The 17,786-nt window shown below is 40.1% G+C and overlaps 1 protein-coding gene across 3 annotated transcripts in view; it reads left to right on the top strand.

Annotated features, from left to right (window-relative positions):
* The first annotated feature begins 7,739 nt into the window (after nt 1-7,739).
* The window catches only part of sox5 (SRY-box transcription factor 5), a 173,784-nt gene continuing 163,737 nt past the window's right edge, over nt 7,740-17,786 (top strand). For all 3 annotated transcript variants that reach the window (XM_043236838.1, XM_043236837.1, XM_043236836.1), the window contains exons 1-2: nt 7,740-8,130; nt 8,269-8,398. The gene's annotated coding sequence lies outside the window, so the exon portion shown is untranslated. The remainder of the gene's footprint in view (nt 8,131-8,268; nt 8,399-17,786) is intronic.

The raw sequence follows: 17,786 nt of genomic DNA, 5'->3' as shown, positions 1-17,786 counted from the left end.
CCCTTTCCCTGTGTTAAGTTTGATTAGGTGACCACAGTTACATATTCCCCATTGGAGACGAAAAAGGGCAGCCGTTTCCTGTGAAAATAGAACGGGATACAAAGAGCTCTTTCAGGGCCTGGGCGGCCCGCTGCAGAGGCTCTTCCATGCCCCCAACACCAGCCTGCCTGACTCACAGAGACCCAGCCAGAGACTGACACAGGCCCCAGCCCAAACACACAACATTTCCACATCCTCCCAGCTTCTTACGCTCACTGACACCAACTATTAATACACCGAAGCAGAGTGTAGCTACTGCTTATTCAGAACAGATGAGTGGCAAAGCTGCAGTTTACATCAGGTATAATACGCAACATATATTTGTTGAAATTTTGTCATGCAGTTAATACCATACTTTTTGTGCATTACACAAAAGTGTACACATAAGTGCTGTCAAACGATAATATTTTTTATATTATTGACAGCACATATATATATATATATCTCTTCTGCACTTTAGATGTCAACAGCCACATAGCAACCAACTTAATTACCTTAGCAACATCTTGTCAACCTTTGCAGCAAATTTTGTAGGAGTACAAAACTGCACTGCTACAATTTATTTCAGAAACTGTAGAAATCCAGTAAATACTCAGTGTGCAGCATCCTGGATCGGAAAAGTCTGGAAGCGCGACAACACCTGAATAATAGTCATTTTTTGTCAGAACTTCTTGGACCATGAACGTTGCATGGATCTGCTTTCTTCCCAAACGTCCTGTAGAAAAAGTGAGGTTTCAACTGAGCTAAACGCAGTTGTGACCAACCAAGCAGATAGATCAGATAGATCTTTGTGAAGACTTTCACGTCTTTAAACAAACGCTCATCACCATTCAGAGACCAGTTTAGAAATCTTAGTGTTTATGAGTGAAAAACACAAGCAAATGTTTATTAGCTGTGTTAAGGCCCTCTTCAATGAATCACACCCATTGTATGTTAATACGCCCATAACTGAATTACTGTGACAGCAGCCAGCCATATTTAGTTCCCTGTGCTTGGCAGTTGTCCCAAAGGGAGAAGAAGGACAGTCTGCCTCATAAGAGCTCTCCCCCATTTAGACTAGAGGTATGACAAACAAACCCAATGGATGTTTATGCTAGGAAACGTCAGATGCAATACTATATATAGTCAAAGCTAAGTGACTCATGACAAATCAACAGATGTGGATGCTTTTGACCGATAAATATTCCGTTCTTTGTGTCCAATGAATCAGCCGAATGGCTATTTTTCGTCAGCGGGTAAAATGTTTCCCACATAAGGCCTTTGTCAGACTAACACGTCTACTTTTGTTTTTTTTAGCAAAGGGCCTGATTCCTCTCATTAAGATTGCGCTCTTATCGAGAACAAACGGTCGTCAATATGGCCACACTCGAGCGTCAGATCTCCTGCGCTGAATATCAGTTGGTCTGGTGAGCCGAATCTGGGTTGGAGGAGTTTTAAAGGCACGAGGAACGTTTGAGTGGCGTATAAAAGCGCTCTCTCTCCCTCTCTTTCTCTCTCTCGCCTTGATCTTTTACTGTAACACACCATCTGCACATCTGTCGCACGACATTAACACTGCCCGCCAACACGGTCTGTTTGTCCTATTCTCTATATCCTCTTCCATTCTTTAAAGGTTAATAGAAAAATGTTTGCCACAAAAGGTGCTGTTATGAAGAATCGGGCCTCGCTGCAGGAATGAGAGTAAATATGTCTCGGAGCCCTTCGGGATGGCTTTGGACAGGGGGGTTATTGCAGAAAATTCCTAGGCATTTGTTCTCGAGTGGATTCGCCGAACAACCGCATGTTGCAGCTAATGTGGGTGTGAAAGCTGCAATCTGCCAACAAAAAACAGTTTTAGTGGGTTAAAGCCTTTCAGCATTTGAGAACGCACTTTAGTGGTCAAAGGGTCTTGTTGGTAAGGAATGTTGCTTTATTATTGGTGAAAATGTAGTGAAATTTCTTTGAAAGGAATGATCAAAGTTTTCTTATAGCATAGGTAAAAGAAAGAGCACACGAATCTGGAGGTGTCAACAGGTTGACCTCAATAGCGACGTATACAAATACTGTATGTATGCGTATATAAAATCTTATAGAGGAAAAACGTCTGTCTGGATGCTTTCATGTTTGTGTTTTTGTTTGCCTCTCTGTAATTGTGTCACTCTAGGAGACTACTTTGGTTTTGATGGAACTGCATTCAGCTCTATATTAAGGCTGTGGGACTGGGCCGCTTTGGTGGAAAACACGCGTTCCCGAGGGACCGACGTTACCATGAGATCCTACCTGGAACAATGTGATCGGCCACGGGGCTGCCTGCCTGCCACTCCGCCCCCATCCAACCCTAGGTATCAGCCGCAGGAAGTCCCACACAGCCACTTCCTGTTGAGCTCACAAACAATGGTCATTGTCGCTAGCTGATATGGTGTGACCTCAGCTCCGTCTGCCATGCCTTGCTAACCATAAATCGTCCACCTTTAAACAGCTTGAATGGTGAAAGATTGACGAGACCGCGGCGCCGAGGAGCGCAAACAAAAACAAAATGGGACAAAAAGCTCAGCTTGCTCAGAACGTGTCCAGGTCGTAAACAGGGTTGTTTGTCCGGGGGTTTTCACTTTATCACGCGGAGTGGAAGTTATCAGATGTCTGCAGAATCACAATGTGCGCGAGTTGTTCTATTGTCGTGCGCAAGTTCGTTTCAGAGCTGGGGATTGGTGGATTTTACATTGAGAATTGACAGACCGGATTGGGCATGAAAGAGTCACTGCATGTTATCTGGCTGTGAACGGGAGGGTATGGACGGTAGGGTCCAGTAAATGTTTCACATAGATGCATTTCCCGCTGCTCGCAGTGTGTCGCAACTTTGGGGTCAAGGCAAGATCACATAACATAGAGTGGGTTCTAAAAGCTTGAAATCAAATTGTAAATCGATTTTAAACATGGAAGCAGAAGGTTTCAGGATTTTTGGAAAATCTAAAAGAATTCAGATATGAAATATGAATTTCATAGCAAAATCATGTGTTTTTCTTTTCATAAGACTTTTAGTTATTTATTTAGTTGACTTTCCATATTTATATATATATATTCATTATCTAAAGGATTGTGAAGTTTCTTATGGAAGTTTCTTATTGTTATTATTTATTATTATTATTATTCCACTGGAGAAGCACCATGGCAGATTTTAAACAGGAACGATTATAAGGGGTTTTTCTAAACGTAAACAAATAAATTAAACACATTACATATATTTGAAATGATTTAGTTATGTAATTGATTTTTAACAGTTTGATTTGATTGATTGATGCCCTGAAGAAAGTGCTTAACAGATCTGTTTGTTCATTTAAGTATTTTATTGCGTAATTATAAGTGAAATGGTAATGAAATGAATTTAAAAGAAATTCATCCTTTTCTTATAGCATAGATAAAACAAAACAGTGACGCATACAAATACTGTGTGTGTATGTATGTATGTATTTATATATAAATATATAAAATACTGAATAGAATAATGACGTCTTGTTTTATAAAACAATTTTTGGTAACATTTTATTTTAATGTTTAAACTATTATACTAACGATAAACAATACCCTAAGCCAAACCCTAACCATACACTAAGTACATGCAATGCTAAATAATAGCACTAAATACTTAAATATATAATTACGCTGTAACAAGGACACCTTAAAATGAAGTGTTGTCCAAGTTTTATTTCTGCATTTTTAATAACACTCAGGCTTTTGGGACAATTATAATTTGTTGTTATTTATATAAACAAAACAACTTTATTAAATTCGAAAGAAGCTTTTTTCACTGGAACTCTCAGACTTTTGAGACTATAAGAACAAGAATAAAAATAAGAATAATAGGAGGAATACCATTAGTTGGAATAGAACAACAACATTGCAATAAAACTTAATTTAACATGCACTCTCAGACTTCAGGAAACGTGTTCTTCGTCTTCCTCTTATTATTGTAATAAATTATTTGAAATAGTCATTTTCACCGGATTTCATCGGACTCTCTTCGGTATGTTCACAGCCAGAATAGACGCTGCAGAAGAGTGTGTATCTCTTTTGCAAACTGCGAAACTCCCAGCCCCCCCCCCTCAAGTCCCTCTTTCTGTACACGGCAGCTGCTGCCTTGATGCTTATGGGGATTAGACACAACTCTCACACAATCTGTCTCTCTGTCTCTGCTGCTCCCTAATGCAGACATACAGGGTTGTGGGGCTGCTGTTTTACCTGGAAAGGTGAGGTATCGTTTTAGTGGTGGCGTTCGCTTTTTCGCACGGCATTAGTAGTCCGTTCCTAAGCCGTGGCTGACTACCGGACGGCGCGTGTGAGAAAATGTGAGCTTGTTGTGGGTCCGTTCACCTTAGGTTTTGCATGAGCTCGTGTGCGTTGCATGTGTGCGTGTGTAATTTTGTCTGAGGGAAGACGGTTTAGGTTGATTGAGTTTTATCCCACCGCCAGCAAGAATGTGTCACATTTTGACTTCTCTGTTGTGCGCACAGAGCGGTCTTGTCACTTGCCCTGTGTGCGCGCGAGAGAGAAAGCGAGTTTTTGCGCTCGCTGTCGGCTTTAGTTATTAGTCACTCACTCTATCAAGAGATGCTTTCTCCCCCCTCCAAATGATTCTTTAGTAATAAAGCTTTAAGCAGACAGCTGTAAGCTGGAGACCAAATACACCCATATATTAAACATCTCCCAGGCTGTTTGATATGGGCTGATGAGAGACTGTCTGCATTTGTATCCTCCTCTCTAAATCCCTTCAGCATTAATCACTGTGCCTATAACACAGATAGGCTATTTAGATATAGAAGAAAAGCAGACTGGAAGATTACCAAATTCCCATCTTATCGTCGGTGAAGACAAATGGGGGTCCCAAAACTCGCAAGACTTTAAACTACAACAAATAATATAGAGAATCCAATAATGAACCCCCAAAATGAACATTGCAGCAAGGGCATTTATAACAATGTGAGACAAATATTGTTCATTTCCTGAATTCACTTACTAGGAGAACCTGAAGCGGCTGCCTTTGTGCTGGGATGGTTGTTGTTTCATTTTAATAAAGCCGTTCAGTCAAACCAGAGCTGATTTATTATGCTAAATATCATTGAAAAAGACAGCTGACTATCTTGACTGTTTTTCAGGATTTGATCTCCTCTCTGAAGAATTCTCCTACAGTGTAACTTGAGATGATAGTACATATAACGGTGGCAGAACTTTACAGGACAAAATGTACAATTTTGATAACTCTGTATGTCATGTTAATGTACCAACCTATTCGAGCAATCACTTTAATGCAGTGACTGATAATAAACTAAGCCAATCATAATTTTGACAAAAAATTAGTGTGTAAAAAGTATACACATTGCTTTGTTAAATACTTTTTTAATATCATTTTAAGATAATTTGTCCATTTTTACTTTAGTCTTCCTTACACTATATAAATTACATTTTCAATAATTTATAAAAATGATATAATAATAATAATATATATTGTAATTGAATATGGTATGCTAATACAGTTAACCAGTTAACATTATTTTTCATTACAAATATATATTTTATATTATATTTTCTTATCAATAGTTATATATTCCTCACTCTCAGATAAAAAAAAAACAAAACAAGAAAAGCTGTCTTTGGGCAGTACCTAAAAATGTCTAAAGGGTGCAAATTATTCCCTAAATGGTACATGTTAGTAACTAATTGAAAACTTAGTATTAATAGATAAAAAAGTATTCTTCCTTAAAAAAAATCAAGTTTTTAGCATCATGATACTTTTACTATCCAAATCCGTTTCGTTTTTATTTTTAAAACGGCACCCTTCTGTATTTTTGTTTGCATTCTCTTACGATTGTTTAACAGTTGGTGGCTTTCTGCGAGGAGAAGCGGCGTAGATCATTACAGTCTGCTGGACGGAAAAGCAAAATGAATTCGAAGAGTTAATCGAGGGCGTCTCTGGCCGCAAGAAATTGAAGGATTAGTTCTGGCCAGTTTGTCGGGATGGAAAGCGCTGATACGGCTCGGCCTCAACAGGACGCAGGATGCATAACTTTGCGAGTCTTTTTAAGCTGTTTCCTTCATACTTTTGCTCGGAATAGAACAGACGGATCCGTGTTTCCGACGTGGCAACGAGCTATACATGACTGCGCACGAGAAAGAGGGTCCTGTCAGCGAGCGATTCGCTACCTGCCTGCAGTAAAGCTTTCCCACCGCTAGAGGTCACTTCTGACTATTTCTGAGCACTGCGTAAAAATATCCTCTCAAGCCGCTCAATGTGATTTACATGCTGTACCTACATGCCTTACATGATATGCTATAAATACACATGCATGTATCATAAAATATAATATGCGCCAGATTAGATGCGGTTTATTAACGGTGCAAGACAAAATTCAAAAATGCTATAATGAATGGTATTTCCCTCTTGTCAAGAGAACTACTCTGTAAAGATTAAGCATTAGTTTTGTCTCTGATATGCTGCTATGATATAACTTGTAAGTTATGTGTTGTTCTTCTTATTTGACTTGTGCTGCATTCACTCTGAACTGAATCGCCTAGAAGCAGCCTCGTTGTTGTTTCGTGAAGCCCAAAGCATAACGAAAACACCTCAGTTATGCTTGCTTTCTTTTTTTAAACCTTGACTTTCCTGATCCTCTAACAACACGGGATGCCTTTTCAGCTGACACACGTTAACCAGTCGTTTGTCTGTTTTCTTGCGAGAAACGTCAGGGGACGTTTTAAATGCCAACACTGGCCTTCATTTTGAGAAGAAAATAGTCTTCGCACAATCAACGTTTATCCGAATTTAAAAGCTTCTTCATTACGCGCTGAACTGTTCAGGGTTCAAGTTCAATGTTTAAATGTTTTTTTTTTTTTTTTTTTTAAGTGGGTCTCTCGATTACAGCAAACGTCTGCATTTGTCAATGTAAGCAAGAGTTATAATTGTCTAACGAAAAGTCGTAATTGTCTGATATATTTTGCATTTATTACTAAATGCGTGAAAAGCCTATTCACACCTTTGCCGCTCAGCACTGCGCACGCGTACTTGAGGCGCAAGCCAAACTTCTGCCAAAACACAACTTGCATCAAACAGCGCCTAACTGATTGTTGGCTCGTCAAATAAGACGGTGAAGTTAAAAAAAAGCAATTTTAATCACAGAATAAACCTGAGCAAAAGCTCCATGAAATGCAATGTTTCACTCAAATAATAAATTGCATCAAACGCGGACCTTATTAAATAATCCACGGATGTTTGTTTGCATAGATGAAATCAAATCGGTAGCAAATTTCATTTTAGGAATCAAACGTGCACATTTGTCTCATGGCTAATTCTGAAAATAGCCGTTGTGATTTGTTTCCTTTTAAGCGAAGCCGTTATATTTTTATAAATAAATGACCAGTGATTGTAAATGTGAATGCTAGCATATTTATAATAAACTGAAAACATTTGCCTACAGAAGCGCGTTTTGTGATATAGGTGCCCCGGCGCGTGACTTGACAGGTGAATTAAAACAAACTGGGCGCGTGTGGAAAACTGCTGCTGCGCGAGGCGCGCGAGGAACACCTGTGCGCCTCCCTGCGCCACCGGCACACAGGTATAAAGCATTTACCCACCCCGTGACAGTAATTTCAGCCAGTATTAGAGAGGTAGGTAGGCTGCCACGCCAGTGTCGCTCGCGAGGGAAGACGACATGATGGTTAGTGACATTTTTAAAGCGCTCGCCCTGCGTGTGCGTCTCGATAAAAGGCAGCCGAAGGGGCTCGCGCCGAGTAGACCCCATTAAAGAGGCGTTCAAGAGCGGTTGAGGACAACTGTGCGTTAGCAACAAAGTGTGTCAAAACTGACCTAAACGCAGTCTTCGAGCGCGGGGTATGACTCGCAGCCCGGCGTTTAGACGGGAATATCCGACACTACCTGACCGAGAAACTCTCTTCTAAAGCTCGCGAAGCGCAAACCGTCGTGTCGCGATGCGCCTCAGGTAGAGCGCGCGCACACTAACCGCTTTGAACTGCGCGAAGAGCTTTAGCCAAGCCCAGTGTGTTGGATTTTAAACGGTCCAGTTTTGACACGTTTGCTTTGCTCAACCGAGTATCGGCGCTAAGGTAACCTCTCTTGGCTCAGAGCCCGTTGTTTAGAACACGAAACAAATTGACTTCTCCTCCCCCAAGTCTTTGCCTTTTGTAATTTGCTCTGGCGTTGTTGTTGTGTGTGTGTGTGTGTGTGTGTGTGTGTGTGACCAGCCCTGGGATTTCACCTCGTCCTTGAGAGACCAGCGCAAATCAACCCAAATAAAACATCCCGACCCTGTTCACCTCTCCCGGAGGGTCGCTCTCCTTCGAGACACGTGGACGAAGCGGCACGCAGCGTTAGGTGAGTGGATCGAGACCGCGTTGAACTTTAACTTGTGATATGTGCGCGTGTTTTTGGTGTTCGGCGCGAGCGCTCGCGGAGCCGCGGCTCGCGTGACCGCCTGTTGTGGAGCGGCGTTAACGGGAAGGAGCTCCGCGATCTCTCCCTCTCTCTCAGCCCGCTGTTGCGATCTTTCCCCTTTCCGTAGTCGTAGTAATCCAGCTGGGGATTAGAGCGCGTTTCCCTCCAATCATCGGCAGCTCGATCGTTCCTGAATCAGACCGCGGCAGATCTCCATCCGAGCGCTGTCAGTTTTCACCGTTCTCCTCAGCTGAGAATGGATGACTTTTCATTTAGCCGCTGTGCGTACGCGCGCGCACATGCATTTATTAAAGTCATATATTTCGTGCAAGTTCGAAGAGTTAATGAAACGTATCCTCTGCGAGCCCAAAGGCTGTTCATTGTTTTGGAAGTGAAATTAACGCAAAAATAAAATTATAATGCATTTTGTAGTGTTGTAATTTTCAAATGAATATAAATCTGTTGTAAAAAAAACTAAAACTATAAGACAGATGTGCAGTGGTCAGTAGATAAGCACTCATGATAAGTTATGTAGTCCGAGTGGTAAACAAAAGTGGCTTGCTAATGTGCTTTTGGAGTAAATTTCTGACATTTTTTGAAAAACAAGTTGATGTTTATCCTGTTAAGAAAACGATTATATCCGCAAACCCATCTGAAAATCACTTAATCGTAATTTGGGGAAACATCGTTTCAACGTAACAGGCTCTGTGTCATTTAAAGACACTGATATCATTTGACTTTATAACATGAAACTCCTCTCGATTTTTACACCCCCCATCATTTCGTGATTTCAGGGATGCCCTGTACAACGTCTTCTACGTGCGTTTTTTTTTCCCACTCGCAAATTTGACTCGCACAGAAAACGTATGATTTTTAAAAATATTTCAATGGCTCTTAATGATGTAAAACAGATCGTGGTGAACTCCATAAAATCCAGCTGCTGAGTTCACACATAAATCTAATGAAAAATTAACGCTGACTTGTGTGGAGAGGAGAGAAGTAATTTGCTCGAGTAAGTCATATATTACTGTGTTGGCTCTAATGCGTTGGTGATTGATTTCGGTGTTCACGAATTCATAAACGTTGTGATAAAGTAGTCAGATAATCAACTGGTGTGATTTCTATAATTTATTATAAGAATAAAATGTAATGTAATGGGAAGACAAGGGCTCAGCGAGCAAAAGGGAAAAAGTTCCTATGAGTTCTGATAGAAATCCACCATGATTTTTGCAGTTTTGTCATTGAATTAAGCTTTTCTTTTTAGTGGGGTCACGCTGAATGCACCGAGGCTGTTCCCTTTTTGGCAAACGTTTATTAACACTTTAGTTGGAGTGAGTTTTGGCTATTACCCACAAAGCCTTGCCTCATAATTCCGTCATAATTTGCATAATGAGTCTCTTTGCCCTCATTTTTCTCTTTTCTCTCTCTTTTAAGAGAGAATTTGTGCTTCTTCATTCAAGACCTCTCTGACTTTATTCTGAATGAATTCCTCACTGATAAGTACATAACCAGACATTTAGTTCTTGGATGTTGTTGTTTTTAATATCACAACTCCAACAGAAAGTCCCATTTAAAAAACCAAAACCGCTCTTTGAAAATATCATGCCGTAAGAGTTATTTTAGGCCATGTTAGTCTCAGAGTTTCTCCATATCTCCACACAGAATCAGGGATTGGTTTCCGATTGCAGGGAGGGAGAGAAAAATCACTGTGCATGCTCTCTCTCTCTCTCTCTCTCTCTCTCTCTCTCTCTCTCTCTCTCTCTCTCTCTCTCTCTCTCTCTCTCTCTCTCTCTCTCTCTCATTTATTCCTTCATTCAGATAGATAAATTGGCATAGCTCTTCAGATTATCAACTGGTTCGGTGAATACATTGCTTTGGCACAACAGCATTATAGACCAGGTATGGTTCTTATCCCTAAGGCCACATCTGGAATGACACTCAAAAAAAAAAATCATGACTGTTTGACTGAGTGTAACTCAATAATAAAAAGGAAAGCATACAGAACAAGGAAAGTTTTGAGTGCTTCCTAGGGGGAATTTCTACAAGCCAGAACTTCTTTTTTTTTTTTTTTTCTTTTTTTTTATGTGAAACTCAAAAAGAGAAGTTTTGAATAATGCACAAGCTGCTCTTTTCCATGCCATTATAATGAACAGGGACTGAGAACTTGTTTGACGGCTGAGATTGCTATGTCATTTTAAAAACACAACCCTGAGCTTACGAAAGAAGTTCAGCTCGTCTCTATACTTTTTTTTTTTTTTTTTTTAACGTCTGAATAACCCATTAAAGTGACTCGTTTTCTGAAGTTATTCGATGGTGAAAAATACGTCGTTTTGTATCAGAGGGTGAGTAAATGATGTCAGAATATTTGTTCCAGGCCAAACCGTCTCGTTTAAAAGCATAGTGACCCTCAGGAACACAAGAATAGATCAGAATCCTTTTCACCCTCCGCATCTCCTCTGTTGTCCGTTTTGAACTGTGTGTTGATCACAGGACAGGAAATGGTAAACAAATTCTTCAACATGTGGCGGCCTGCTAGAGCATACTTTTCCATTTCTCTCTCTCTCTTCAGTATGAGCGAAAAGCTTGCACTTCCTCCCACCTCTCTTACTTACTCTCTTTCCCTCTCTATCCCGCTCCAACAAGCCAGCAGGAAGATAGTGCTAGCAGATCTTGGACTACGCTGAATAGCATTTGCCAAGACATATGAATTATAAGGCTAATGGGCTTAAAAGGCTTGTCTTAACATTGTCTCTACTTAACCATGCAGAAGCTGGCTTATAGAACAGCAGAAATAGATTGGGAACCGAAATACCCCAATTTTGAGGTCAGGATTAGAATGGATGAAAGACACTAAGTTTCTTTACGAAAGCATAAAATATTCAATTGTTGGCAAATTGAGAAATATCTCCCCCCGCTGCTCTCCTCTGGCGAGCCGTCTGCCAAGTGCATTGTGATTGTGTTTTGACATACAACTGATGTGATTCTTCTCATAACCGCAGAATCTGGGACAGGTCGTCATTATCATGAGGGGTGGAGGGAAAAAAAAACACAGCGAGAACAAAGTAACTGAGTTTCTGGGCTCAGATTGTGCAGGCAGCCCAGCAGCGAAGCACTGGCCATGTGTTCGGGCCGTCGCTCTGGTGGCTTTGGGCCGGACATCCGCACAGCGGCATGTGACCCGTGATGCTCTGACTCCCTGCCCCAGTTCGGCGCCCGTACGGATCTCTGATTGGATGCGCGTACATCTGTGCCTTGCGCTTATTGGTTCTATGCGCTTGCTGAACTCTTTCTAGTGGGGTCCAGTGTTTGAGTTTAGTTGGATGGGATCTGAGGATCATTCCTGGCAGTTCCAGTTGTGTGGCAGGTCAGCTGCTTGCCCCCCTCCCCTGCCCTCTCTCAGCACTTCTGAATAAATGAGCTATTCTGGGACATGCAAATATCCAGAAAGCTGGAGAAGTCTGTGGAATATGTTTGGTGAACTTTTTTTTTTATTTTTTATTATGACGAGTTTGACCTTTCACTACCCTTGTGTGTGAACGGATCAACCTTGTGCAGATGTTTTAATTATTCATCAGGAAGTTTACACAAAGTTTCTCTGAAATAAAGGCGTTTTCTTTTCCAGTAGCCAAATTACAAAGTTGTTTAAAAGTAATAATAATAGAATGATGGACTCCTGGTCGCCTTAGAAACGTGAAATGTGTTAAGACGGATTTTTATGTATGTTATTATTAGAAACTTGAATAGGTAAGTGACCTTACAACAAATCTCACTAATTTAAGAGTAACAAAATTGATGTGCGTTTTTTTTTTTTTTTTTTTTTTTTTTTTTGCATGTGCGTGCATGTTTTGAATCCTGAAGAAAGTGTGAGAACTTTTTCTGCCCACATACTGTACTGAAAAAAAAAAAAAAAAAAACACTTACGCAATTATCAATTACTAATGAATGACACCTACTTCTCAGGAACTGCATTTATGTTTTGTCACATTTGTGAAATTATTTGAGGATATACTTAATTTTCTACTCATTTTTTTTGGTGTTTATGTTTGTGTATTTATTTCAGATAATCCTGCTCCTAAGTGGCACACAAAACAAACTACAGTTGGTTAGTTGCTTCACATGTCGGTCCGATGTCCTCTTCCCGTCTAAGCGAATGGCCAGGATAAACAGTAATATGGACCAGACCTTGCGCAAGTGCGTTTATCGTTTGATTGGTTATCAATAGTCAACTCCGAGCTCTGTGTGAGTCTATCTGCTTCTGCTAAAATGTTTGCAGCAGACAGCGTTTGGTGACTGTCCTCCTCTATCACGCAGAAACACTTAAAGGGTTCTCGTTTGAAAGTGGATGTGTGTGAGGCCTGGGTTGCCTTGACACTTTGATCAATCAGGAATAAATGAGAGGGCACGCTTCTATCACTCTGAATAATAATGACGAGCATTTGTCGTTTGAAAGCTACAAGCAAGTGTTCCTGAATGCGTGTCGAGAGTTGATGCTCTTCGTCACAGAGGCCAGGAACATTTTAAACCTTTTACAAAGATTTTGTTAACTTAATTGATCTGCTCGTTTATTTATTTCATCTCCGTTTTGTGGTGTCAGATTTGCGACGCTCGAGTTTGCTGAGTGCAGCTCATCTCATTGTGCCTTTTCTAAACTGATTGTTCTCGTGGTCTTTCGGGATTTCAAGGTTTCTGCATTCCTCCTCTAATCTCTGTCCTTAACCACCACACTCGGAGTCATCTCGCTGCATAACTCAACTATTTCGTTTAGGGAAATTAGTACGTTCCCGCCGACCCTGTCTTTCATCGTTTGCCGTGGTGCATATTTAAGTCCGTTCCTGGGCTTATTTTCCTAATTGGTGGCCTGTACTTGCTCAACACCGATTGCCTTTGATCATCTCAGATCATTACGTTTACCTCATTAATTTGCTCAATCCAGTTTTTTTTCCCCCCTCCCCTGTTGAGCCAAATTTAAGGGCCCATGTAAAAATTGGATTAATAATACATTTTATGAGCCAAGAGAAAAATCAGCTCCCTTTGTGGTCTCTCTCCGTCTCTCTTGTCTTTCTTCTTACCCGCTGATTGTGTTTCCCTAGTGTGAAAGACACAAGCCAAACAATGCTTGATGAAAGGACACTCTCTGCGTTTGTTGCTGTTGACCTGAATCTAGTCTGAAAGGAAGCCACGGACAGGGCGGAGAGGAATGAAGATACAGGGAGGAACGGCATGGCGCTGTTTGCTACGTGTGCTTGAGAAAGTTGCTGATTAGATCCCTGGTGCTGATGGCGATCATGTCGAGGGAGGATCTGTGTATTCTGTGTGTTGAAGACACTTTGTGATCGGTCTGACCCTGCGCTCAGACCCTTCTCTCCAGCTCTGTGTGGACGTGTGTCTTGTATGGATGTGATGAGTTGAAAGTAAAACATCAAATACAATTTGACACTATTTACTTTCGTAACATGGTGCTTTCGTGCACCGTTCTGTGCACTTTTATCCTGAAAGGATTGTAACGAAACATTGATTATGCATTTCTAGATAAGGCAATAGGTGTTTTTATATAACGACTTGTGACTGATTAACAAATTTCATACACAAAAGAAAAAACTGTAATTAGCAAAAAGCAGCAATTATACAAGTGCATTTAGGTATGACAACATATAATTATTATTCAGAAAAATTCGTTTATAATATTTATTTGTGCAATCAATCTAAAATAAATGTTTTTGTTTACACAATATATGCGTGTATATAAATATATAAGATCCAAAAATGGCATAATCTTTACTTGATGATTTTGACCCCTGTAGTGTATTTTGGCTATTGCTACTTAAGGCTGGTTTTGTGGTCCAAGGTCACACTTATAAAACATCTCACCAACTACAAGCCAAACAGTCGTGTGTACATTGTGTGTCTTTAAACTCTACCCGTTCTTCATCACAATAACTCATTCTCTCGGTCGTTCCATTTCAAGTGCCATCAACAGCCCCTTTATTTTTCAGCACTCAACTCCAGAACCTTTTGCTCCATCCTGGTTTATAATGCCAACTTTCTTGATGATTAAAATAAAGTCTCAACCTTGCTGAAAATGCCATTTCATGACTGTAACAAGCAGCGTTGGAGAGAACGTTGTAGAAATAAGTTTGATATTTCATCACTCTCTGTCTTTGTCTACCACCTCTTCATCTTTATCTCCTGTCGCTTATCCTCTTTTTTGTGTTGTCTTTATCTTCATTTTAGTCTTATATCCATGTTCTCTTGTCTTGAAATGTGTGCATTTGCCTCCCACACTTCTACCTTAAAAAGCCTCAGGCCTAACACTTTTGACAAAGATACATGTAGACTTTAAAAGCAAAGAATTCATCATATTTATTGTCTCGCTGCCAAATAGGGCACAAATAATCCACTGCAATTAGGTGTTTGTGGCATGAAAATTGGATTTTCTCTCTCTTATGAAAACGCATATTCCAGAACACCATTGTTGATTCTGAATTCCAGCAACGACAAGAGAACAACATGCCAGGTTGATTTCACACAACCATCTGCATATAGAGGCCGTAGGTAAATATAGATCTGTATCTTCAGTGCACACTTTGTTTTTACAGTATTGAGGCCGTTATTGTCCTTCCCATGTGGCCGTGTACGTATCAATGTGACTGAATCTCACAATCCATGAACTGATGTCTCAGCCAGCGTATAAAGGAGAAAGGCTGTCTTTGTCGAGAGGCGTTTATTGTCTTCCAACCCAGAACAAGCAAGCAAACAAACAAAGTCGTGAGGCATCTATTGAGCAGATTGCAAGCGCACATGATTTAGTCTCAAGGCTTTGGGCTTTTATGTCCACATGATTGTGTGCATCTTCATATTGTTTGGTTTCAGACGTCTTCCATTATCATATAGATAACTGAACATTGTTACTTGGATATGAGAAGCTGCGGCTAATGTAATGTCATCTCTTGGCGTGCGTGTCACTTTTTCCTCGCTTTTATGATCCTGTCTTTCTACTTTATGGGAAGATTGGAGACCAGAGAAAAGGGGAAAAATACTATGGATTTTTGCACTCAATAAATCAATGACCTACTTTGGTATTTTGCAAAACCTTGCTTATTTTTCACATGCCCGTGGGGGTCGTTCTGTTTATTTTGCTCTGCGTGTGTGTGTTTCTGTGAGTGTGTATGCCATCGTTCAGATCCCAAGAGAGAGTTTCAGATCTATACTCATTGGCCGGTTGCAGCGGTCGAGCTCGAGTTCACATCTGATAGCGAGTGTCTCCTGACCACTGGTCTGAGACCATCGCTGCTGTTGACGCTACATGATTTCAGTCAGGTTTCGGATTTTGCACTGGTCTTGGGTCAGTGTAACAGGATGACCTACTGTTTACCCTGAAAGTCCTCCAAGTGTGTAAAAGCACTCGCTGTTCTCACTTTGTACAGTGTTTGGTAACAGTTTTGCTCTCTGACCCCAGTGTATCCAAAAACAATAGCAAAGTGGTTAATTACATGTTTTTGTAAATCAATTCCCGGATCTATTCATTTTAATTTGTTAATTAAAAAAGAAAATGTACATATCTATGGATGTTTTTTGTTGTTGTTTTGAGTTTTTTTTTTTTTTTGAATCCCTTAATAAAATACTAAAATAATGCCATTAAGTATTTTATTAATTAGATGATTTGACCTTTCTGCAGTGAAGTTCAGACTGCAAAATGGTGTGAAAATAAAAAAAATTAAGCATTTAATTTATGTGGTTTATTTTATTTATTATTTTATTTTCAGAGATAATCCATGAGTTGGTAAAAATGCTTAAAGTATATTATAAATTATTATAAATGTATATTTTAGATACATTTCACACACACAAACATGCACAAACACACACAGACAAAATTTAATTTTAAATATAATTTATAATATATATTATTTAATTTATATATTTACAAATGTATATTTATACAAAATATATTTAAATATATTAATAAGTGAAATAATGTATTCAAATTAATATAAAATAATTTTTTGCAAAAGACTTTTGTAAATGCATTTTACAATGTTGTTTTTCTTTTACTTTATTGTGGGCAGTACCATTTGTTACTGACCCAAAGAAACTCTATTTAAACCGAGAAGTGTGAATTTTGTTCCACTTGTGTAACTTAAAAAAACCCCACACAAATTTTAATTGGGTTTTCCCGAATACTGTCCCCATCTGCCACTTTTCTTCAAACCTTCACCAAACTCCCACCATTCGTTTAGCCGTTGTTGCTATGTTTGGATTGGTCGGGATGTTTAAACAGAGAAATGTTTTGATATCAACCTACAAATTTCTTTCTTCTGGCCGTTATCTGCATATTAAGCTGCCTATATTGGAGGAAACATTTAAATATCGATAAAAAATCTGCATCGAATCAAGCCTTTGTTCTGTGATGCAGTAGAAATGTGAAACTCCTTGATAAATATGTGCCCTGCTTTGTCTTGCACTGTAAAGGAATTCTCTGTAGCTTATGGAGTGCATGATGTTCCATTCCATGAAGTTTGATCACGCATTCTTTTAGCTGTTACTGATATAATACGTGGAAGTATTTGCTGATACTTGTGTGTTTGTGCATGTTCTTTGTCTGTCGCTTTATTGAGCTGTGTGTGTGTGTGTGTGTGTGTGAGTGCACAAGAGCCCCTCTGCCTGAGAGCGTCCCTCTGATCTTCCCTGTGCGTTCTCTCACTTTCAACATCTTCCCTTTCTTATGGAAAAGAGCCAATTAGAGTTGTGTCTGTTTGTTTAAAACAAAATGGCTTTTAATTAGTCTGATCAAAACCTCACTTCTGTAGGCCCCGGGATCCACTTTGTAGTTCCCCTCTAGATTGCAGATGGTTTTGATGCTGGCTGATAGGACAGGAAGACAATCTGATGGCTTTTAATGAATGCTCTTACTTTTGTCTGCCTGTACCTTTCTCTTTTTCCTTTTTCTTTCTGTCTCTTTTGTTGTATTGTTCCCGGACCCTCCCCACTCCCCCCCAAACCGCCTGCCCCGTGTTCTGTCGTTTTCAGAAAGGCCACTGCTCGTTGCGCTCCCACCCGGTGTCCTGCAGCTGGGGATTGTGGGTAAATGTGGATGTGACCTCATCCTCAGGTGGTGCCTGTGGGGCCTGCTGCTCCTTATAGTCCTGCTCTTCTGTCCTTAAGAGACTTCATGCAGACATAATACAGGCTTTCATTAAAGGGCGTTTGGGCCAAGGGCGAATCTGCTTCTCGGAGGCTTCTGTCAAAGGAACCTTATCTATTATGAGAGAGTCTTTATCTTACGCATTTTCTCTGGTGCCCTCTGTACTGTTCGAGTGGAACAAAAGAG

Source organism: Puntigrus tetrazona, chromosome 4, assembly GCF_018831695.1.
Source record: "Puntigrus tetrazona isolate hp1 chromosome 4, ASM1883169v1, whole genome shotgun sequence".
Classification (NCBI taxonomy): Eukaryota; Metazoa; Chordata; class Actinopteri; order Cypriniformes; family Cyprinidae; genus Puntigrus; species Puntigrus tetrazona.
The sequence above is the reverse complement of the archived record's forward strand: the minus strand, read 5'-3'. Positions and strand labels throughout refer to the sequence as shown.